Here is an 18,628-nt window from a genome sequence, read left to right as displayed (position 1 = left end):
CAAAATCAAGGGTTCTGAGCTTGTTTGGTGATCGCTATTCTGTGGTGATTGTGCAATAATGCTGTTACTATTACAATGACCTTTTCATATTTGCTCTTCTCTTGTCCCTTCCACCAAGCAGTTTGTTCAGAAATTGCCCCATCTGGATTGTAGCCCTTCTTTACCATCTTTGTATCAACTAACAATTATATTGCGCTACCGTCTGTTTGACAGATCCTTCTGATTTCCACACTACTTCCCTGGTTTCCTCTGGCTTCCTTTTTTCCACCATGGTCATTCCTTATAGTGTCTGCAATTCTGCCCCCTTGAACCCACCTCAAATACTGTTGGTTAGTCAGTTGACTTCCCAAATCGATTGCAACCCGTAACCAACTGGACCCCGACTGCCTGTTATCTATCTTACTGTAATTGCACATTTTACAGTGTTTTCAATTTCAGCTCCCCAAGCCAATGTCTCAAATACAGTTGGTTAGTCAATCAATTTCCAAAATTAATTATAATCCATAACCACCTGAACCCTGTCCGCCAGTTACGCAGACACCTCAATCCCCATTCTCTGACACCAAACTCCTCATACTCCAAGGTCTCTCTTTTACACAACTTACAGTCAACTTGACTATGGGGTTATCCCCTAACCTGTCAGGGTGATATCTCAAACACACTCACACAACCAGGAGTCTCATAGTTGGTTGCAATCCAATGGATTATCCCTCCGACTATACCAATTGTAGGAAGAAACTGAAAGATCACATGTAGTTGGTGTTCAAAATAATGGGTGATTTATTAAAATATCATGCACTAGGAGACCAGTCAAAGCTGATCTACCTGAGCATGAATTTGGTGGAGCTTTTAAATTCTCATTGGATGAGATTACTAGTAAAACTGCATTTTGATAACAGATTGGTGGCTACAAGAAGACTTAATTAAGTAACGTACTAAGTTGTGATTACAGAGTAAAATGATTGTCCACAGATCTAACAATAAATCCAATTTTCTATTACAACAAAGGGTGTACTCTATAACCTAATTAAGGAAACCTTGGATGTTGTCACTGCTACATTCCAAATCTCTAATTCTAGGCTCTGTCTGTGGTCCCCTGTTACCATGTTAATGCAATCCACGTCCCTATTTACTAGTTACTTGCCCTCACTATTCTTTCCCCAACAACAAGTGGGTAGTGATTTTAAGAGTGATTCCAACCCTGCAGATCAAGAAAAGGTTGGGAAATGGCTCCCAATCCAGATAAATATGAAGTATTACACAACCAGGATAGGACTTATAAAGTGAGTGGTAGGTTTCTGGGGAGTGTTATGGAACAGAGGGTCCTAGGAGTTCAAGTGTATAGTTTGCTGAAAGTAGCAGTCTGGATAGATAGGGTGATGAAGATGGCATTTAATATGCTAGCCTTCATTAATCAGAGCACCAAGTACAGGAGTTAGGAAGTCAAAGCAAAATTATACAGCATAAGCTGTTGTTGAAGCTGCACTTTGTGTACAGTTTTGGTCATCCTGTTACACAAAAGATGTTATTAAAAATTCTACCAACCTTTAATAAGGTTCAAAGGTTCATTTATTATCAAAGTATGTATCCAAATACAACGCTGAGATTTTTCTTCTCCAGATAGCCATAAAACAAAGAAAGAGCATGAAAGTAATTCAGAGAGAAATATCAAACCTACCCCCATACAGAAAAGAACAGAATCCCAATCATCAACTGCCAAACCTCCTCCCCCCCACACAAAATAGAGCAACATTGATACCCCCTATCTCCCTCCCCGCACCAAAACGGAACAAGAACTCTGACAAACTCCTTAACATCCTGCACAAAAAAACTAACAAAACATCAACCCCCAAAGCCGTCCCCTTGCATAACAAAATAGAAAGGAATGGGCAAAAAACAGAATATAAAAACCATGAGCCTGAGGAAGTCCACAGTCCATAAGCACAATAGTCTAATCCATAATGCAGAACCACGGTAACATCCTCCATCATCAAAAAGAGATGGACAGCACACGTGAGGCCTACCCTCCTGCCACAGCGTTAGGCCATCACAGATTCTTTCTCTGTCAGCAATTAAAAGGAAGGCAATAGGCACTGAACTCCCACTCGCCTTCAGCATTCGTCTCGATGTCTTAATCTTTCTCGATGCTTTAATTGGTGATTGATGGAAGCTTTAATTAGCGAAATGGAATCGAACATCAGCTCACACCCCTCTCAAAGTTACTTTGCCTCGAGGCTGTCCAAGTACGTGCTTGTTCCCTGAATCCTCTTAGAGACAACGAAATATGGGATCACTCAAACAATCTCCAAGCTATAAATCACTAGCTCTAACAGTTCCAGAAAGACATTTAAGATGAAAAACAGACATAAAAGAAGGAAAATAGATATTCTCATGGACTATTTGGAAGATGTCATTTGAGGCAGCGTTATACATTGGCACCGTCTTGACCTGTTCAGTCCATACAAATCTATTAAAGTAGAAAATGTGTATAAAAGATCTACCAAGCTGTTGCTTGGAATTGGGCACCTGAGTTATAAACAGAAGTTGTGCGGACAGAGACTTTATTCCCTGGAACATAGGAGATTGAGGGGTAAGCCACTAGAGGATCGTAAGGAGCATAGACAGAGTGAAAGCACAGAGTCTTTTCCCAAGAAAGGGGTGCTATGGACAAGAAGTCAGAGGTTTCAGAGATGAGGAGTTTAAAAGTACATCAGGGTGGCTTCTTTACACAAAGATGGGTGCATATTTAGAAAAGCTGCCAGAAACAGTGGTTGAGGTGGGCACATTAGCAATATTTAAAAGACACCTTGATGACACATGGATAAGAGAGGCTTAGAGGACGACAAGCAGGTGGGACTAGCTAGGTGGGCAACACAGTTGGCATAGATAAGTGGGGCCGAAGGGCCTAATTCCGTGCTATATACTATGACTGACCACTTAGGACAAAATGATGAGGTATTGCTTTTTGCAAATCATTGTAAAAATTCAGAATTCTTTACACCACAGGTCTGTGGCTAGTCAGTTGCTGAATACACTCAACAGATTCTTGGATGCCAATGGAATCAAAGAATTTGGAGATCAGGGTTTTGGAGAGTTGATGCAGCTCGAGCTGGAGAGGGGGTAAGGGTAAAGCCTTAAAGGGTGCTTTCAGAATGGATGAACTGGCTGAAACGTGATAGAAACTGACACACATATAGAACAGGAGCAGTCCCTTTGGCCCACAATATCTGTGCCGAACACAATGCCAAATTAAACCCCTCCATTCCCTGCATATTTATTTATGAACCTAACAACCCCTTAAATGCCACTATTGTATCTGTTTCCATCACTATTCCCAGCAGGTAATGCAGCTGGAGGTGGAGAGAGGGTAAGGGGTCAAGGTTTAAAGGGACCTTTCTGAATGGATGAGAAGCTCACCACTTTCAGTCTGAAAAAAAAAACTTGCCCTGCATATCTCCTTTAAACCTTCTCCTTCTCATCTTAAATGTACGTCCTCTAGTACTTGGCATTTCTACCCTGGGAAGATGGCTCTGACTATTTGTGCGTCTCAGAATTTCACAATCTTCTATCAGTTCATGCTTCAAACTGCATTCATCCAACCTCTCCTTATAACTCATACTCATCTTGGTAAACCTTTCTGCACTGTTGCCAAAGCCGCCTCATCCTTCCTGTAATGGGGCAAACAATTTTCAGATTCATATTTATTTATCGCAACATACAGTGAAATGTATTGTTTGTGTTAACAACCAACACACCCAAGGATGAGTTGGGGGAAGCTTGCAAGTGTCGCCACACATTCCAAAGCCAATTCAGCATGCTCGTAATGTTCCATAGAATAACATAAGCAACGACAATGCAAGCAGATTTACAGACAATACTCCAAGTGTGGCCTCACTGAAGCTCTATATAGCTACAATGTACCTTCTTTACCACCTGCATGGCCTCTTTCAGTGAGAAACACACTTGGACCTCAAGATCAGTTAATACCTCTCAGTCAGCAGATTTTCAATGGTGATCCTACTCCTGCTGATTAGAAAGCCATCAGGAAGATAAGGAGCTCTTTTTAAATTATTTTACTTTCACATAATGTTTTTAGGACAATGAGTTGAAGCTCCTGCAAGGATATGATTGCCTACACAGAACGGCAAAGCATACTAATTAATGGAACTATGGCCAGCACTTCTTCCATTCCTTATATTCTTATTTACCTCTCTCTCTTGGAATCTTTTGGCATAATTACCCCCAAACAGTATTCCAATGAAAAGGAGATGAATTACCTTCATCAGCCAGGATGTCAAAAGCAAAACCAGAGGAGGATGAGGTGATTTTTGTCATGCAATCAATGCCTTGGTAGGAGAGCTATTAATTTTCACAGCAAGACTCTGTTTTAAGAATTAATTGGGGAAGAACATCTTGGATTGATTTTGACTACATTATGGTGTGCTCCTTTGCATGCACTTTGAACGGGTCTATCCTCCGCTGAGATTTTTCTTGCACTGACTGATGCTTCCTTTCAAATTTTGCCAGTTAAGTATATGAAAAACAGCTACCAGTCAGGCTCACATGTTACCTTCTCACTGGTCAGGTTCGCATTTATTTCTATTATTATTGCTGTAGGCCATAGCAGAGGGCAATGGAGTCAACCACAGGGAAAGGTGGAAGTGAGAGAGGGAGTTAAGGGAAAAGAGTGAGGTAAGGATAGAGAGACTGTATGTGCATGTCTTTGTGTGTGTCTGTGCATGTGATTGTGTTTCTGTCTGTGTGTGCTTGCAGTGGGCGTACCTGCATTTGTGCATATACATGCATGTTTTTGTGTGTGTGTATGTTGAGTTTATACAACAAAGGCTGGTCTCCATGGTTCCCAGCCACGAGGGACATCTTTGGCCTTGGACTAAGATGCTGTTCCATTTGTTTGTGCGATAGTTGGTGTGTAGTGGCCACGCCACATTAGAACAATTCATGCACGTTCACCTTCCAGTTCCCAGGACCAGAGTCATCCTCAGCCTCAAGACTCTGGCTATGAAGATGAGGAGACATTATGGTTGGTCTGTGACCACATGTCCAACAGATCAAGTAAATATGGAAAAATTTCTTCTGAAGGGCACTAAAGAACCAGATGTGTTCACACAATAATCTTGTGGCTTCATGGTTATAATGACAGATTATACCCAATAGCCAATTTATTTGGTATACCTGTACACCTGCTCATTAATGCAAATAACTAATCAGACAATCATGTGGTAACAACACAATGCTTGAAAGCATGCAGTTGTCAAGAGGTTCAATTGTTGTTCAGACCAAACATCAGAATGGTGAAGAAAAGTAATTCAAGTGACTTTGACCGTGAAATGATCGTTGGTGCCAGACAGACTAGTTTGAGTATCTCAGAAACTGTTCATCTCCTGGGATTTTCATGCACAATAGTCTCTAGAGTTTATAGAGGATGGTGTGAAAAACAAAGAAAAACATCCAGGGAATGGTAGTTCTGTGGGTAAACATGCCTTGTTAATGAGAGAGATCAGAGGAAAATCGCCAGACTGGTTCAAGATGACAGGAAAGCAAAAGTAATCCAAATAATCACATCCTACAACAATGTTGTGCAGAAGATAATCTGTGAGTGCACAATGTGTTGAATCTTGAAGTGCATAGGCTAGAGCAGCAGAAGACCACAAACATGCAACAAGTATCTAATAAACTGGCCACTACGTATATGTATGTTTTACACACTACTCTGGTAGCTTCATGGTTATAAAGACAAATTATGGTACTTTATTTTCCAATTGTAGATTTATTCCATTGCTTAGCTTTTCCAGCATGGATCTCAACCACTGACATAACAACATAACCACAATGCTATTACACCACCTATGTCTGACCTGTATTTGATGAATTTTGTTCCATTTAAATACAAAACCTTTAAAGATTCTACTGTAGTATAGGTAATGATTGTTTCCTTCCTGCAAGTAGCTCGGCACTAGCACCAGATATATATAAACTATTGAAAAGTATAATTTTTGACCTCATGCTTTCAGACATGATTTATTACTCTGTAGTGAGTGAAAAAAGTGCATTGGACCTTACTTGATGGATGAATCTGCATGGGGCAAATGACCTTGCTAACTCTTGGCTATCTTGTGAAGATCTTCAGCAGTTGTCTCTGATGGTATGGCATAGTCTCCCTGTTGACGTGTATGCAACAGTGATTTTCTATCACTGAACAACATTGTTTCTGTGTAATGACTGTATAGATAGGAATGAGTGTTTGACATTCTAGGAAAAGACTCTGCAGCAAGTTCATAAGGGGTTAGAGCTGTGACATTATTATGGAACATTTCACATCACACTGAAGTTATGCTCCACACTCTGCCAAGTTTTAGTGCTTTGAAAGTGTCTTTTTATTTCCTTCAGCAGAGAACACAAAGAAGAAGACATAGATTTAAATACACTGGAGGAAAAATTAAGGGAGAGTTGATATCTTTTTACATTTGACAAGGAGGAGGGAATATAGACTTCTCAGCCTGAAAAAGCCATGAAATCAGAAGTGCTTTCAACTTGGGAAAATTTCAGGGATAAGTCTTGAAGAGTAGTAACCTATAGAATCAAATACTGAGGATCAAGAGACGGGAGGCGCTCTGAACCAGAAGTCCATTTTTGGCCAAGATGGACACATTTATAACCTGTATCATTTTTGGCTAATTTATGTTTTCCTGTTGAATTTTCTGTTGTTAACGCTATGTGCTTGTGACGCTGCTGCAAGTAAGATTTTCATTGCACCTGCACATCCATGTACTTCAGAGTTCAAAGTAAATTTATTATCAAAGCACATATATATCACCATATATTACCCTGAGATTAATTTTCTTCTAGGGATTCACGATAGATCGACGATATACAATAGAATCAATGAAAAACTATAAAACAATACACAAAGACCAACAAACAATGTGCAACAGAGGATAAACTGCACAGACACAATAAATAAATACTGAACGTCAGTATTATCTATATGACAATAAACTTGAATTGACTTGACTTGAAAAGATGGGCCAAATGGCTTACTTGGTGCTGTTAATCTGTATGATAAAATAACTTGAGGGGGTCAATGTCAGCTGAATTAAAACCTTGGATCAGAAATCTAACATTGTTGACATTTACAAACTTTGTATAATGAAAGCAGATTAGTGTCCTTGATTCTGATGTGCCATTATGCTTGAGATTTTAACCAAACCTCTCACCTGTCACATGCAATATTCTGAAATCTGACAGGCAGGGTTCCTCTAGAAACAGGATTTGATTATGCGATAATTAGATGCAATTTTCTCTTTTTATTATCATCTACATTTTATGATAACTCATAATAGGAGAGTATTGGACCTGGACTATCATGCTGAGCACTGTGTGATAATTCTAACCACAAGAGAGGGGCATGAGGATAACTCACCACCTCCTTCTCAAAGGCCATTAAGGGCAGACAGCAGGTATTAATAACTGATGCACATGCCCCATGAATGAATCATAAAAATAACTTTGCTTAGCAATATCTAACACAGCCAAAGTGGGAATAAAAAACATGTCTGTTAAGTCTTGGGCCACTACAGAATAGCGGATTTGCAACTGTCTTTGCATAAATTGATTGTCTGCCCTGAGCACTTACTTTAGGATTCAAAAGTCAAAATTCTGCAGATGCTGGAAATTTGAAATAAAACTCAAAATGCTGGAAGCAGTCAAATGGTCAGTCAGCAGAGCTACTCTTTCAGGTCCAAGGTTAGCATCACTTATTCTGTTTTCAATTTGGGGTTTACGTGAATCCTGGGTGCTTATGGATTACTGCAGCATTCTGAACTGGTAAAAGTCCATGGTGACAAGTACACCATACGCCTGTTTTTCAGTTTGACGTGCAAACAGAAGCTGGAAATAGTGGTCAGACAACAACTGTTATTGTTTTAGGTCAAGCACTCATCTTATGAAATCTAGATAAGGTTTTATCTGGGAGAATATATAAACTCTTTACCGAAAGTGGCGAGAATCAAACCCTGATCAGTGAGCGAGTGCTGGTACTGTAAAGTGCTTGTGCTAATCGCAATGGTGCCATGCTGCCCACTTGAAATATTAACTCTCTCTCTCCCTCCTAACAGATACTGCCTGACCCTCTAAATCATTTCAAAATGCAAAAGAATTGGGTTTGACCACAATCTAATCAATGTTGCAGTGAATATTGATGTGCAATAACAGAGATTGGTCTGAGCTGAGTGCGGAAAACTTAAGGGAAAATTGTACCAAAGATATAATTTGAAAGAGATTGAAAGAGTAAAATCAAATGCCAGGATGAATCATATTACTAAGTAGATAGGTAGGATTTTATGCACTGAGTCCTCGCAGAGCTTTTTAAATACATTTCCAATTTGATTTTGTAATCTTAAATAAAACCTTAAATGAAGTATGTATAGCTGACTGAAGTATTGGGGGTGGGCGAGCTGGTGGCTAAATGAGAGAGAAAAGGTTACTGGGAAATAATGGGATAGATGGACATACTCTTTAAGAGATGGAATAGAATTGATGGGCTGAATGTTCTTCTCGTCTATTTTATAAAAATATGGAAAAGGGGTTATGCCCAGCAATGAATGGAAGATTTTTTGTCAAGTCTGTTGATACAAATATTGCTTTAGTTATAGAAAGCAATAATTCTAAGAAATAGATTCACCCAGAAACACACATCAAAGTTGCTGGTGAACGGAGCAAGCCAGGTAGCATTTCTAGGAAGAGGTACAGTCGATGTTTTGGGCCGAGACCCTTCGTCAGGACTAACTGAAAGAAGAGCTAGTAAGAGATTTGAAAGTTGGAGGGGGAGGGGGAGATCCAAAATGATAGGAGAAGACAGGAGGGGGAGGGATGGAGCCAAGAGCTGGACAGGTAATTGGCAAAAGGGATATGAGACGATCATGGGACAGGAGGCCCAGGGAAAAAGAAAAGGGGGAGGGGGGGAAAAAACCCAGAGGATGGGCAAGGGGTGCCTGTCTTTTTGTTGGCTTTGTGGAACAATCTATGTTCCAAACCTATTCTGGTATCTGTCCCCCACTTTTCCTTCGCTACATCGACGACTGCATTGGCGCTGCTTCCTGCACACATGCTGAGCTCGTTGACTTCATTAACTTTGCCTCCAACTTTCACCCTGCCCTCAAGTCTACCTGGTCCATTTCCGACCCTCCCTCCCCTGTCTCTATCTCTGGAGACAGCTTATCTACTGATGTCTACTATAAGCCTACTGACTCTCACAGCTATCTGGATTATTCCTCTTCTCAGCCTGTCTCTTGCAAAAATGCCATCCCCTTCTCGCAATTCCTCCGTATCCACTGCATCTGCTCTCAGGATAAGGCTTTTCATTCCAGGACGAGGGAGATGCCCTCCTTTTTTAAGGAAAGGGGCTTCCCTTCCTCCACCATCAACTCTGCTCTCAAATGCATTTCCCCCATTTCACGTACATCTGCTCTCACTCCATCCTCCCACCATCCCACTAGGAATAGGGTTCCTCTGGTTCTCACCTACCACCCCACCAGCCTTGCGGTTCCAACATATTATTCTCTGTAACTTCTGCCACCTCCAACAGGATCCCACCACTAAGCACATCTTTCCCTCCCCCCACCTCTGCTTTCCGCAGGGATTGCTCCCTACGTGACTCCCTTGTCCATTCGTCCCCCCCATCCCTCCCCACTGATCTCCCTCCTGGCACTTATCCGTGTAAGCGGAACAAGTGCTACACATGCCCTTACACTTCCTCCCTTACCCCCATTCAGGGCTCCAAACAGTCCTTCCAGATGAGGCGACACTTCACCTGTGAGTCGACTGGGGTGATATACTGCGTCTGGTGCTCCCGATGTGGCCTTCTATATATTGGGGAGACCCGACGCAGACTGGGAGATCGTTTTGCTGACACTCAGGTTAGAGGAACAACACCTTATATTCCATCTGGGTAGTCTCCAACCTGATGGCATGAACATTGACTTCTCTAACTTCCGCTAATGCCCCACCTCCCCCTCGTACCCCATCCGTTATTTATTTATATACACACATTCATTCTCTCTCTCTCCTTTTTCTCCCTCTGTCCCTCTGACAATACCCCTTGCCCATCCTTTGGGTTCCCCCCCTCCCCCTTTTCCTTCTCCCTGGGCCTCCTGTCCCATGATCCTCTCGTATCCCTTTTGCCAATCACTTGTCCAGCTCTTGGCTCCATCCCTCCCCCTCCTGTCTTCTCTTATCATTTTGGATCTCCCCCTCCCCCTCCAACTTTCAAATCTCTTACTAGCTCTTCCTTCAGTTAGTCCTGACGAAGGTTCTCGGTCCAAAACGTCGACTGTACCTCTTCTTAGAGATGCTGCCTGGCCTGCTGCATTCACCAGCAACTTTGATGTGTGTTGCCTGAATTTCCAGCATCTGCAGAATTCCTCGTGTTTGTGGATTCACCCAGAAGGGCTTTTTAACCCATGTGCAACAACATGCATTCTTTGTACAAATGCGTTTGCTGTTCTTCATTCATTCAAAGAACCTGTACACCTTGATTGATAGAGTGATATGGCAGAGAAACAGGCCTTTTTGGTCCATTGTGTATAGGCCAATCAACCGCTTCTAGAGTAAACCCAATTTGTATTCACCCCACATTCTTGTCCATCACCCCAGATTCTACAATTCAATTTACGGTGGCCAATTAATCTGCTAACCTTGGACATATATTTTATTTTATTTAGAAATACAGGCCCTTCGAGCCGTGTCACCATCAACCTACTGACTTAATTCTAGCCTAATAGTGGGACAATTTACAATGACCAATTAACCTATTAAGCAGTATGTCTCTGGACTGTGGCAGGAAACCCATGCATTCATGAGGATGACGTACAGACTCCTCACAGTTGATGTTGGAATGGAGCTCCAAACTCTGATGCCCTGAGCTGTAATAGCATCGTGCTAACCACTGTGCCAATTGCTGTGATGTGTGAGGAAACGACCAGTCAGAGGAAATGTACCTGCTCAGTTAAATACATTTAACTGACATAGAAAATCTTCTCAAAATTCTGTGGAGTGCATCCTGCAGTAAGATTTTGGTACCTCAATTTTTACTTTAAAAGACTGCTTGGCAATCACAAGAGAATACTACTATAAAACCATGAGATATAGAAGCAGAATTAGGCCATTCTGTCCATCAAGTCTGCTCTGCCATTTGATTATGCCTAGCTGATATATATTCCCCCTCAGCTCCACTCTCCTGCTTTTTCCCGTAACCTTTGCAAGAAAATATAAACCTCCACTTTACATATACCCATGATTTGGCCTCCTCAGCTATCTGTGCCAATGAATTCCTCAGATTTATCATCCTCTCGCTAAAGAAATTCCTTTTCGTCTCTGTTCTAAACAGACACCTTTCTACACTAAGGCTCTGCCTCCTGGTCCTAGACTTCCCCACTACAGAGCACATTGTCTACACATACGTTCTATCTTGGCTTTTCAATATTTGATATGTTTCAATGAGATCCCTCCCCCATTCTTTTAAACTCTAGTGAGTACAGACCCAGAGCCATCAAATACTTCTCATACTTTAACTCTTTCATTCCCAAAATAATTTTCAGAAACCCGTGCTGGACCCTCTCTAATTGTGCGCGTCCTGTCTTAGATATGGGGCCTAAAGTTGCTCACAATACTCCCAATGGCGTCTGACCAATGTTTTATAAAACCTTACTATTACATGCTTGACTGGGAGACCGCTTTGCTGAACATCTACGCTCTGTCCGCCAGAGAAAGCAGGATCTCCCAGTGGCCACACATTTTAATTCCACATCCCATTCCCATTCTGACATGTCTATCCACGGCCTCCTCTACTGTAAAGATGAAGCCACACTCAGGTTGGAGGAACAACACCTTATATTTCGTCTGGGTAGCCTCCAACCTGATGGCATGAACATCGACTTCTCTAACTTCCGCTAAGGCCCCACCTCCCCCTCGTACCCCATCTGTTACTTATTTTTATACACACATTCTTTCTCTCACTCTCCTTTTTCTCCCTCTGTCCCTCTGAATATACCCCTTGCCCATCCTCTGGATCCCCCCCCCCTTGTCTTTGATGTGTGTTGCTTGAATTTCCAGCATCTGCAGAATTCCTGTTGTTTGTATTACATGCTTGTTTTTTTTTTATTCTAGTCCTCTTTTAAATGAATTGCGTTTGCCTTCCTTACTACCAGCTCAACCTAGGAGTAATCCTACACAAGTACCTTTGTAGCTCTAATTTCCGAGTTTGCGCCGTTTAGAAAATAGTCTATGCCTTTATTCCTTTTCCAAAGTGCATGACCGTACGTTTCCTTTCACTGTATTTCACTACTTTGCCCATTCTCCTAATGTGTCCAAGACCTTCTGCAGACTTCCTGTTTCCTCAACAGTACATATCCCTCCACCGGTCTTTCTATTATCCACTATGTTGCAGCTTGAACTGAAAATCCTAGACTTGCTTTAGTGCAGTGCCGATGGTATACTGCAATGTCAGTAGGGTTGAATTCCAGAGGAGTCTCTGTCTGCTTTTCAAGACTCTACCTAGTGTCTCAATGGATATTTACCTCTTCATTAGCATTGCTGATACATGCCATATTTATTTTATGTTCTTTCAAGTGATGTGGGATTTGCAGGCTTAATTGTGCATTGCTGGATGCCCTTGAGAAGGTGAAAGTGAGCTGCCTTCTTGAGCCGCTGCAAACTATTGAGGTGTGGGTATACTCACACTGTTGTGAGGCAGAGAGTTCCAAGATTTTGACCCAGTGATGGTGGAGGGACGGTGATATATTTCTGTGTAGCAGTTGGCACAGTGCTTTACAATGCCAGCTTATAAATTGGGGTGGGAATCCCACCACTGTCTGTATGCTGTCCCCATGACCACATGGGTTTCCCCTGGGTGCTTTGATTTCCTCCCACATTTAACATATGGACAGATAGAGTTAGTGAAGTGTGAGCATGCTATTTTGGTGCTAGAAGTATGGTGACAATTGTTGGCTGCCCTTCACATACCTTACTGATTTGATTTGATGCAAACAATGCATTTCACTGTATGTTTCAATGTGCATCAGACAAATAAAACTAATCTTTTCTTTTCAATTTAGGGTGGTATGTGGTTTGGTGTGGAAATTCTGGTGCTAATGAACCATGTTTTTACTGCCTTTGTACTTCTTGTGCTGGGCACGTGGCCAAGTGGTTAAGGCGTTCGTCTAGTTATCTCAAGGTTGCTAGTTCGAGCCTCAGCTGTGGCAGCGTGCTTGTGCCCTTGAGCAAGGCACTTAACCACACATTGCACTAGTCTGTGCGAGGAGTGGCGCCCCACACAGACTTCCAATCTGCGCCTTGTAAGGCATGAAAATGCCCGACGCAGGCCCCTCGTGGTCTGAATCGACGCTCCCTCCCTCCCTGTACTTCTAGCTGGTAGAGGTTATGGGTTTGTAAGGTATTGCCTAAGAAGTCTTCATGAGTTGCTGCTGCAATGCATCCTGTAGATGGTACAAACTGTTGCTCTTGTGCACCCAGTAGTGGAGTGGGTGAACAGTTGTGGATGCCTAACAAGTGCCAGCTATGTCCTGTATGGTGTACAGCTTCTTGAGTATTGCTGAAGCTGCAGTCATCCAGACAAGATCATCATCGTATTGTTGTTTCTGGGAAGCTATTGTATGCAGTTTGCAAAGTTTCCTACTTCTCAAAAGGAGGCTTCCTTCAGAAGTTATTTATTTACTGTTGAGCAGTGTTACAGGACCAGAGAACCATAAGATATTGGAGCATGATTAGGCCATTCAGCTCATCAAGTCTGCTCCACTATTTGATCATGGGTGATTTATTTTCCCTCGCAACCACATTCTCCTGCCTTTTCCCCATAATATTTAATATCCTTATTAATCTGCTTTAGATACACCCAATGACTTGGCCTCCACAGCTCCCTGTGGCAATGAATTCCTCAGATTCATTTCCCTCTGGCTAAAGAAATTCCTCCTCAACTCTGTTATAAAAGGACATCCTTCTATTCTGAGACTGTACCCTCTTGTCCTAGACTCTCCCACCATTGGAAACATCCTCTCCATGTCCAATCTTTCACGGCCTTTCAATATTTGATAGTTTTTAATAAGATCCATCCTCATTCTTCCAAACTACAGGCCCAGATCCATCAAACACTCCTCATACATTAACCCTTTCATTCCTGAGGTTATTTTCATAAACCTCTTCTAGAGCCTCTTCAATGCCAGTATATCCCTTCATAGATATAGGGCCCAAATCAGTTCACAATGCTCCAAATGTGGTCTGACCAACACCTTGCAAAGCATCAGCGTTACATTCTTGCCTCTATAGAAGGGGAATTAATGTTTTTATAGGAAGGAAAGACATTTTTCCTCAATGATAACTATTTCATATTTCTTGGGCATTAAAGTTCAACTCCAGTCCCTCCCTAATATCATATTCTTCACCTTATTTGTGGCATCTCCTTGATATTTCCTTGATATTCTCCTTGATACTTTGAACATTTACCTGAGTGAACAGATAGAAGTTATCCTGTCAACTGTATCAGTTGATCTCTTTGAGTGGGACTTGGATACAATGAACTCTGAGTTCAAAGATAAGTGTGCTGCCAGCTGCCCCCTGAAACCATTTAGCTATATCACAACTTTTACGTTATTGCAGCGCAATGAGGCCAACATTTAGGCTGGGTTTGTTTCTCCTGAGTGACGGAGGCTGAGTGCTGACAGAGGGTTGCTGATCTCTGGAATGTGTTGCAAAACAAGGTAGTGGAATCATACAGTTAAAGGTTAGCTTTATTTGTCACATGTACATTAAAACATCAATGCATATAGTGAAATTCAAAGATTGTGCTGAATCAAATCAGTGAGGGTTATGCTGGGGGCAGACCCAAGAGTTGCCAGACTTCCAGTGCCCACAACTTACTAACCCTAACTCTAACCCTAACCTATACATCATTGGAAAATGAGAGGAAGCCAAAGCACCCAGACAAAACTCACATGATCACAAGGAGAACATACAAACTCCTTACAGACAGGCAGGAATCAAACCTTGATTGATGATCGCGGGTGTGCCATGCACTATGTTACTGTGCTGCCCTAATGTTTATGAGAAGTTATAATGTACTTAGACAGTACATTTACACAGACACAAACAGGCACGGCTCAGAAAGACATGGTACTAAGACAAGCAAATGAGATTAGTGCAGTTAGGGATCAACTGGACAAAAAAGCTGGCAAGGATGTGGTGGTTCAAAGGGCCTGTTTCTGAGCTGTACAACTCTATGAATTATTGCCCATCTCTAATTAGCCTTCTCAGACCAGTCAGGGATGGGCAACACATCTTGGCCTCATAGCCAAAAAAATGAATGAAGGCTAAAAAACTGAATCACAGTTAGTTAAGGCAGGCATGGCAAAGGATAAGTCCAGAACTCGATGTCAATGCTTGAAAACCTCTTAAATGAAAGTCTTGGACTGCCAAAACTGTTAAATTAATAGCAAATGGCCTTTAACGTGCAAAAGCTACATATTCACTCTGAGGTTTGCGACCGTCCAATCAATATTTCATCTAGTAACCATTCAATTCTTTTGTGCAAGCCTTGACTTTATTGCACCAGGACAATGTGAGACATTGTGGGCAGCTTCTGCACATTTTGATTTTCAAAAATCAATACGTGCAGGATGTAAATTTAAATTTAGTAGCAAAATGAAGGTTTACATCGATATATGTGGAAGAATTACTTCCTTCAAAACTATGCATTCAACACATACAGTATTCGGTGAGTGTAAGTGTATAGAAGTGTTGAACTTCAGTTGACAAATGGTTTTCATAAAAGCATAAGACATTGGAGCAGAATTAGGCAATTCAGCCCATCGAGTCTGCTTCACCATTCTATCATGGCTGATTCATTATCCCACTCAATCCCATTCTCCTGCCTTCTTCCCGTAACCGTTGATGCCCTTACTAATCAAGAACCTATCAACCTTTGCCTTAAATATACCCAGCGATATGGCCTCCACAGCAGTCTGTGGGTAAAGAAGTCTACAGATTCACCACTCTCTGGCTAAGTTTCTTCTTAGCTGGTGCATTTCTTTTATCACAGTTTTGTAGCATTTGTATTTTTGTGCTTGTGATAATTGTGCTTTTCCAATATTATTTAGAAATTATTCAGGTCCTTTGGAGGGCACAAAGGATGGAGTCTGAAAGTAATCCCAGATATGAGAGCTATCTTTTATTTATTGATTGAACCTATGGTGTCACAGGTCTTCTTGTTAAGGAATATAGATAGATTAAATGACTTGGAAGGAAATGGTAGATGGAATTGAATCTGGAAAGGGGAGGTTATTCAATGATAAGGGAAAATAAGAAAGCAGAATATTGTTTAACTTGAAAGAAAGTCTATTTGGCCCTACAGAGAGGTTTGGGTCATTGTATGTGAAACACAATATGCTACTATAGACATGCAGCAACAGGAAATGGGGCTACTCAGTCCGTTGGGTGCCAGCAGAGAAATCTCATCAGCCCCTTCTCCTCCTCCACCTGCAATTCTCCCTTCCTCATCCAGATCCACCTATCACTTGCCAGCTCTTCCTTGCCCTCTTATTCACCTTCTCCTCCCCTTTCTTCAATGGTCCACTGTGCTCTCCTACCAGATTCTTTATTCTTTCTTCTCCGGTCCTTTACCTCTTCCACCTATCCCCTTGTTGTTACTTATGTTAACGAGGGCCAGTGAAGCATTGACGTTTATTTCATAGGGGATGGGCTCATCCTGCTACAGTTGTGCATGGTATCAGTGAGATCATAATGTGAATACCGTACACAGTTTCTTTCCTACTTATTTAAAGAGTGATATACTTCCATTGGAGACACAAGAGATCTGCCAGTGCTGGAAGTCTTGAAAAACGCATACAAAATGCCAGAGGAATTCAGCACCTTGCCTCACCTCATACCTGCCAGGTTGTACTCCTCTCCTTCCCCCCACACCCCAACTTCTTATTCTGGATTCTTCTCCTTCCCTTTCCATTCCTGATGAAGGGCCTCAGCCTGAAAAGCCAAAAAGATCTGAACTGCTGAGTTCCTCTACCATTTTGTGTGTGGGGAGATTGGTTAAATAAAAGATTAGCTTTCTTTGTCACATATACATTGAAACATCAAAACATACGGTGAAATGCATCATTTTTTTGTGTCGATGACCAGCACCATCCGAGGATGCGCTCTAGCGCAGCCCGCAAGTGTTGCTATGCTACTGGCACCAGCATAGCATGTCTACAACGTACTAACCCTAATATGCATGCCTTTGGAAGATTCACAGGGATGATTCCCGGGATGAATGTGGATGTCTTATAAGAAAAGGATGAAAAGTTTTTCTCATTGGAGTTTAGAGGTGAACGCACGGAAATTTAAGATTCTGGTTTGACCTAACAGGGTGCATACAGAAAGATAATTTCTCTTGAGATGTAATCCAAAATAATGAGGCATAATTTGAGAGTAATGTCACTTATACAAACTTATTATTAGTTCATTGTTGTCACATATACCGAAGTACAGAGAAAAGCTTGTCTTGTATACTGTTCATGCACAGTAATGAATTGGGAATCAAGCATTTTGGGAGTAGGCAGGAAGGTAGAGTTGAGGTCAAGAGCAAATCAGGTATTGGTATTGTTATAATATTGCCACATGTACTGAGATGCAGTGCAAAGCTTTGCTTATCCATGCCATTCAGACAGATTACGCCAGCCATAATTACAATACGGTAGTAAAAAGACAACAGTATGTAAAACATAGTATTGCAGTTACAGAGAAATAGTAATGGAGGCAGACAGGTAAAGTACAAGGGCCATGATGAGGTAAACTGGGAGATCAAGAAACGTGTTCTGTTCCTACTTCTGACATGTTGATATACTGTATTTTGACCTGAAATTTGAATTCTGTGCATTGATGGTCCGTTGAATTCAATCTTTGTAAATGAAGTTTTGATCACCAAAATAGTTTCACCTTTGGAACCCTGGTGTATTGATAATCTTTGCACCAAAGCAGCACTGATTCAAATTTAGAAGAGGTTTGGTTAGCTGGTGGGTGGTAAATAAACATTCTGAAACATTCTGGTAACAGTCACAGTTTGAGGATAGAGGGGAAGCCTTTTAGGACCGAGATTAGGAAAAACTTCTTCACACAGAGAGTGGTGAATCTGTGGAATTCTCTGCCACAGGAAACTGTTGAGGCCAGTTCATTGGCTATGTTTAAGAGGGAGTTAGATATGGCCCTTGTGGCTACAGGGGTCAGGGGGTATGGAGGGAAGGCTGGGGCGGGGTTCTGAGTTGGATGATCAGCCATGATCATAATAAATGGCGGTGCAGGCTCGAAGGGCCGAATGGCCTACTCCTGCACCTATTTTTCTATGTTTCTATGTTTCTATGTTTCTAAAATAAGTAGGGGAATTAAGGGTTATGGGGAAAAGGCAGGTAGGTGGAGATGAGTCCATGGCCAGATCAGCCATGATCTTATTGAATGGAGGAGCAGGTTCAATGGGCCAGATGGCCTACTCCTGCTCCTATTTCTTATGTTCTTATGTTAAAAGTGGGAGCAGTGCTGCTAGGACTTTGGG

General features: G+C 41.8%; 1 protein-coding gene across 1 annotated transcript in view; it reads left to right on the top strand.

Annotated features, from left to right (window-relative positions):
- LOC134358503 (potassium/sodium hyperpolarization-activated cyclic nucleotide-gated channel 3-like) overlaps positions 1–18,628 on the top strand; it is a 531,682-nt gene that overhangs the window by 134,206 nt on the left and 378,848 nt on the right. The window lies entirely within an intron of this gene.

This window comes from Mobula hypostoma, chromosome 18 (genome assembly GCF_963921235.1).
Source record: "Mobula hypostoma chromosome 18, sMobHyp1.1, whole genome shotgun sequence".
Classification (NCBI taxonomy): Eukaryota; Metazoa; Chordata; class Chondrichthyes; order Myliobatiformes; family Myliobatidae; genus Mobula; species Mobula hypostoma.
The sequence above is the reverse complement of the archived record's forward strand: the minus strand, read 5'-3'. Positions and strand labels throughout refer to the sequence as shown.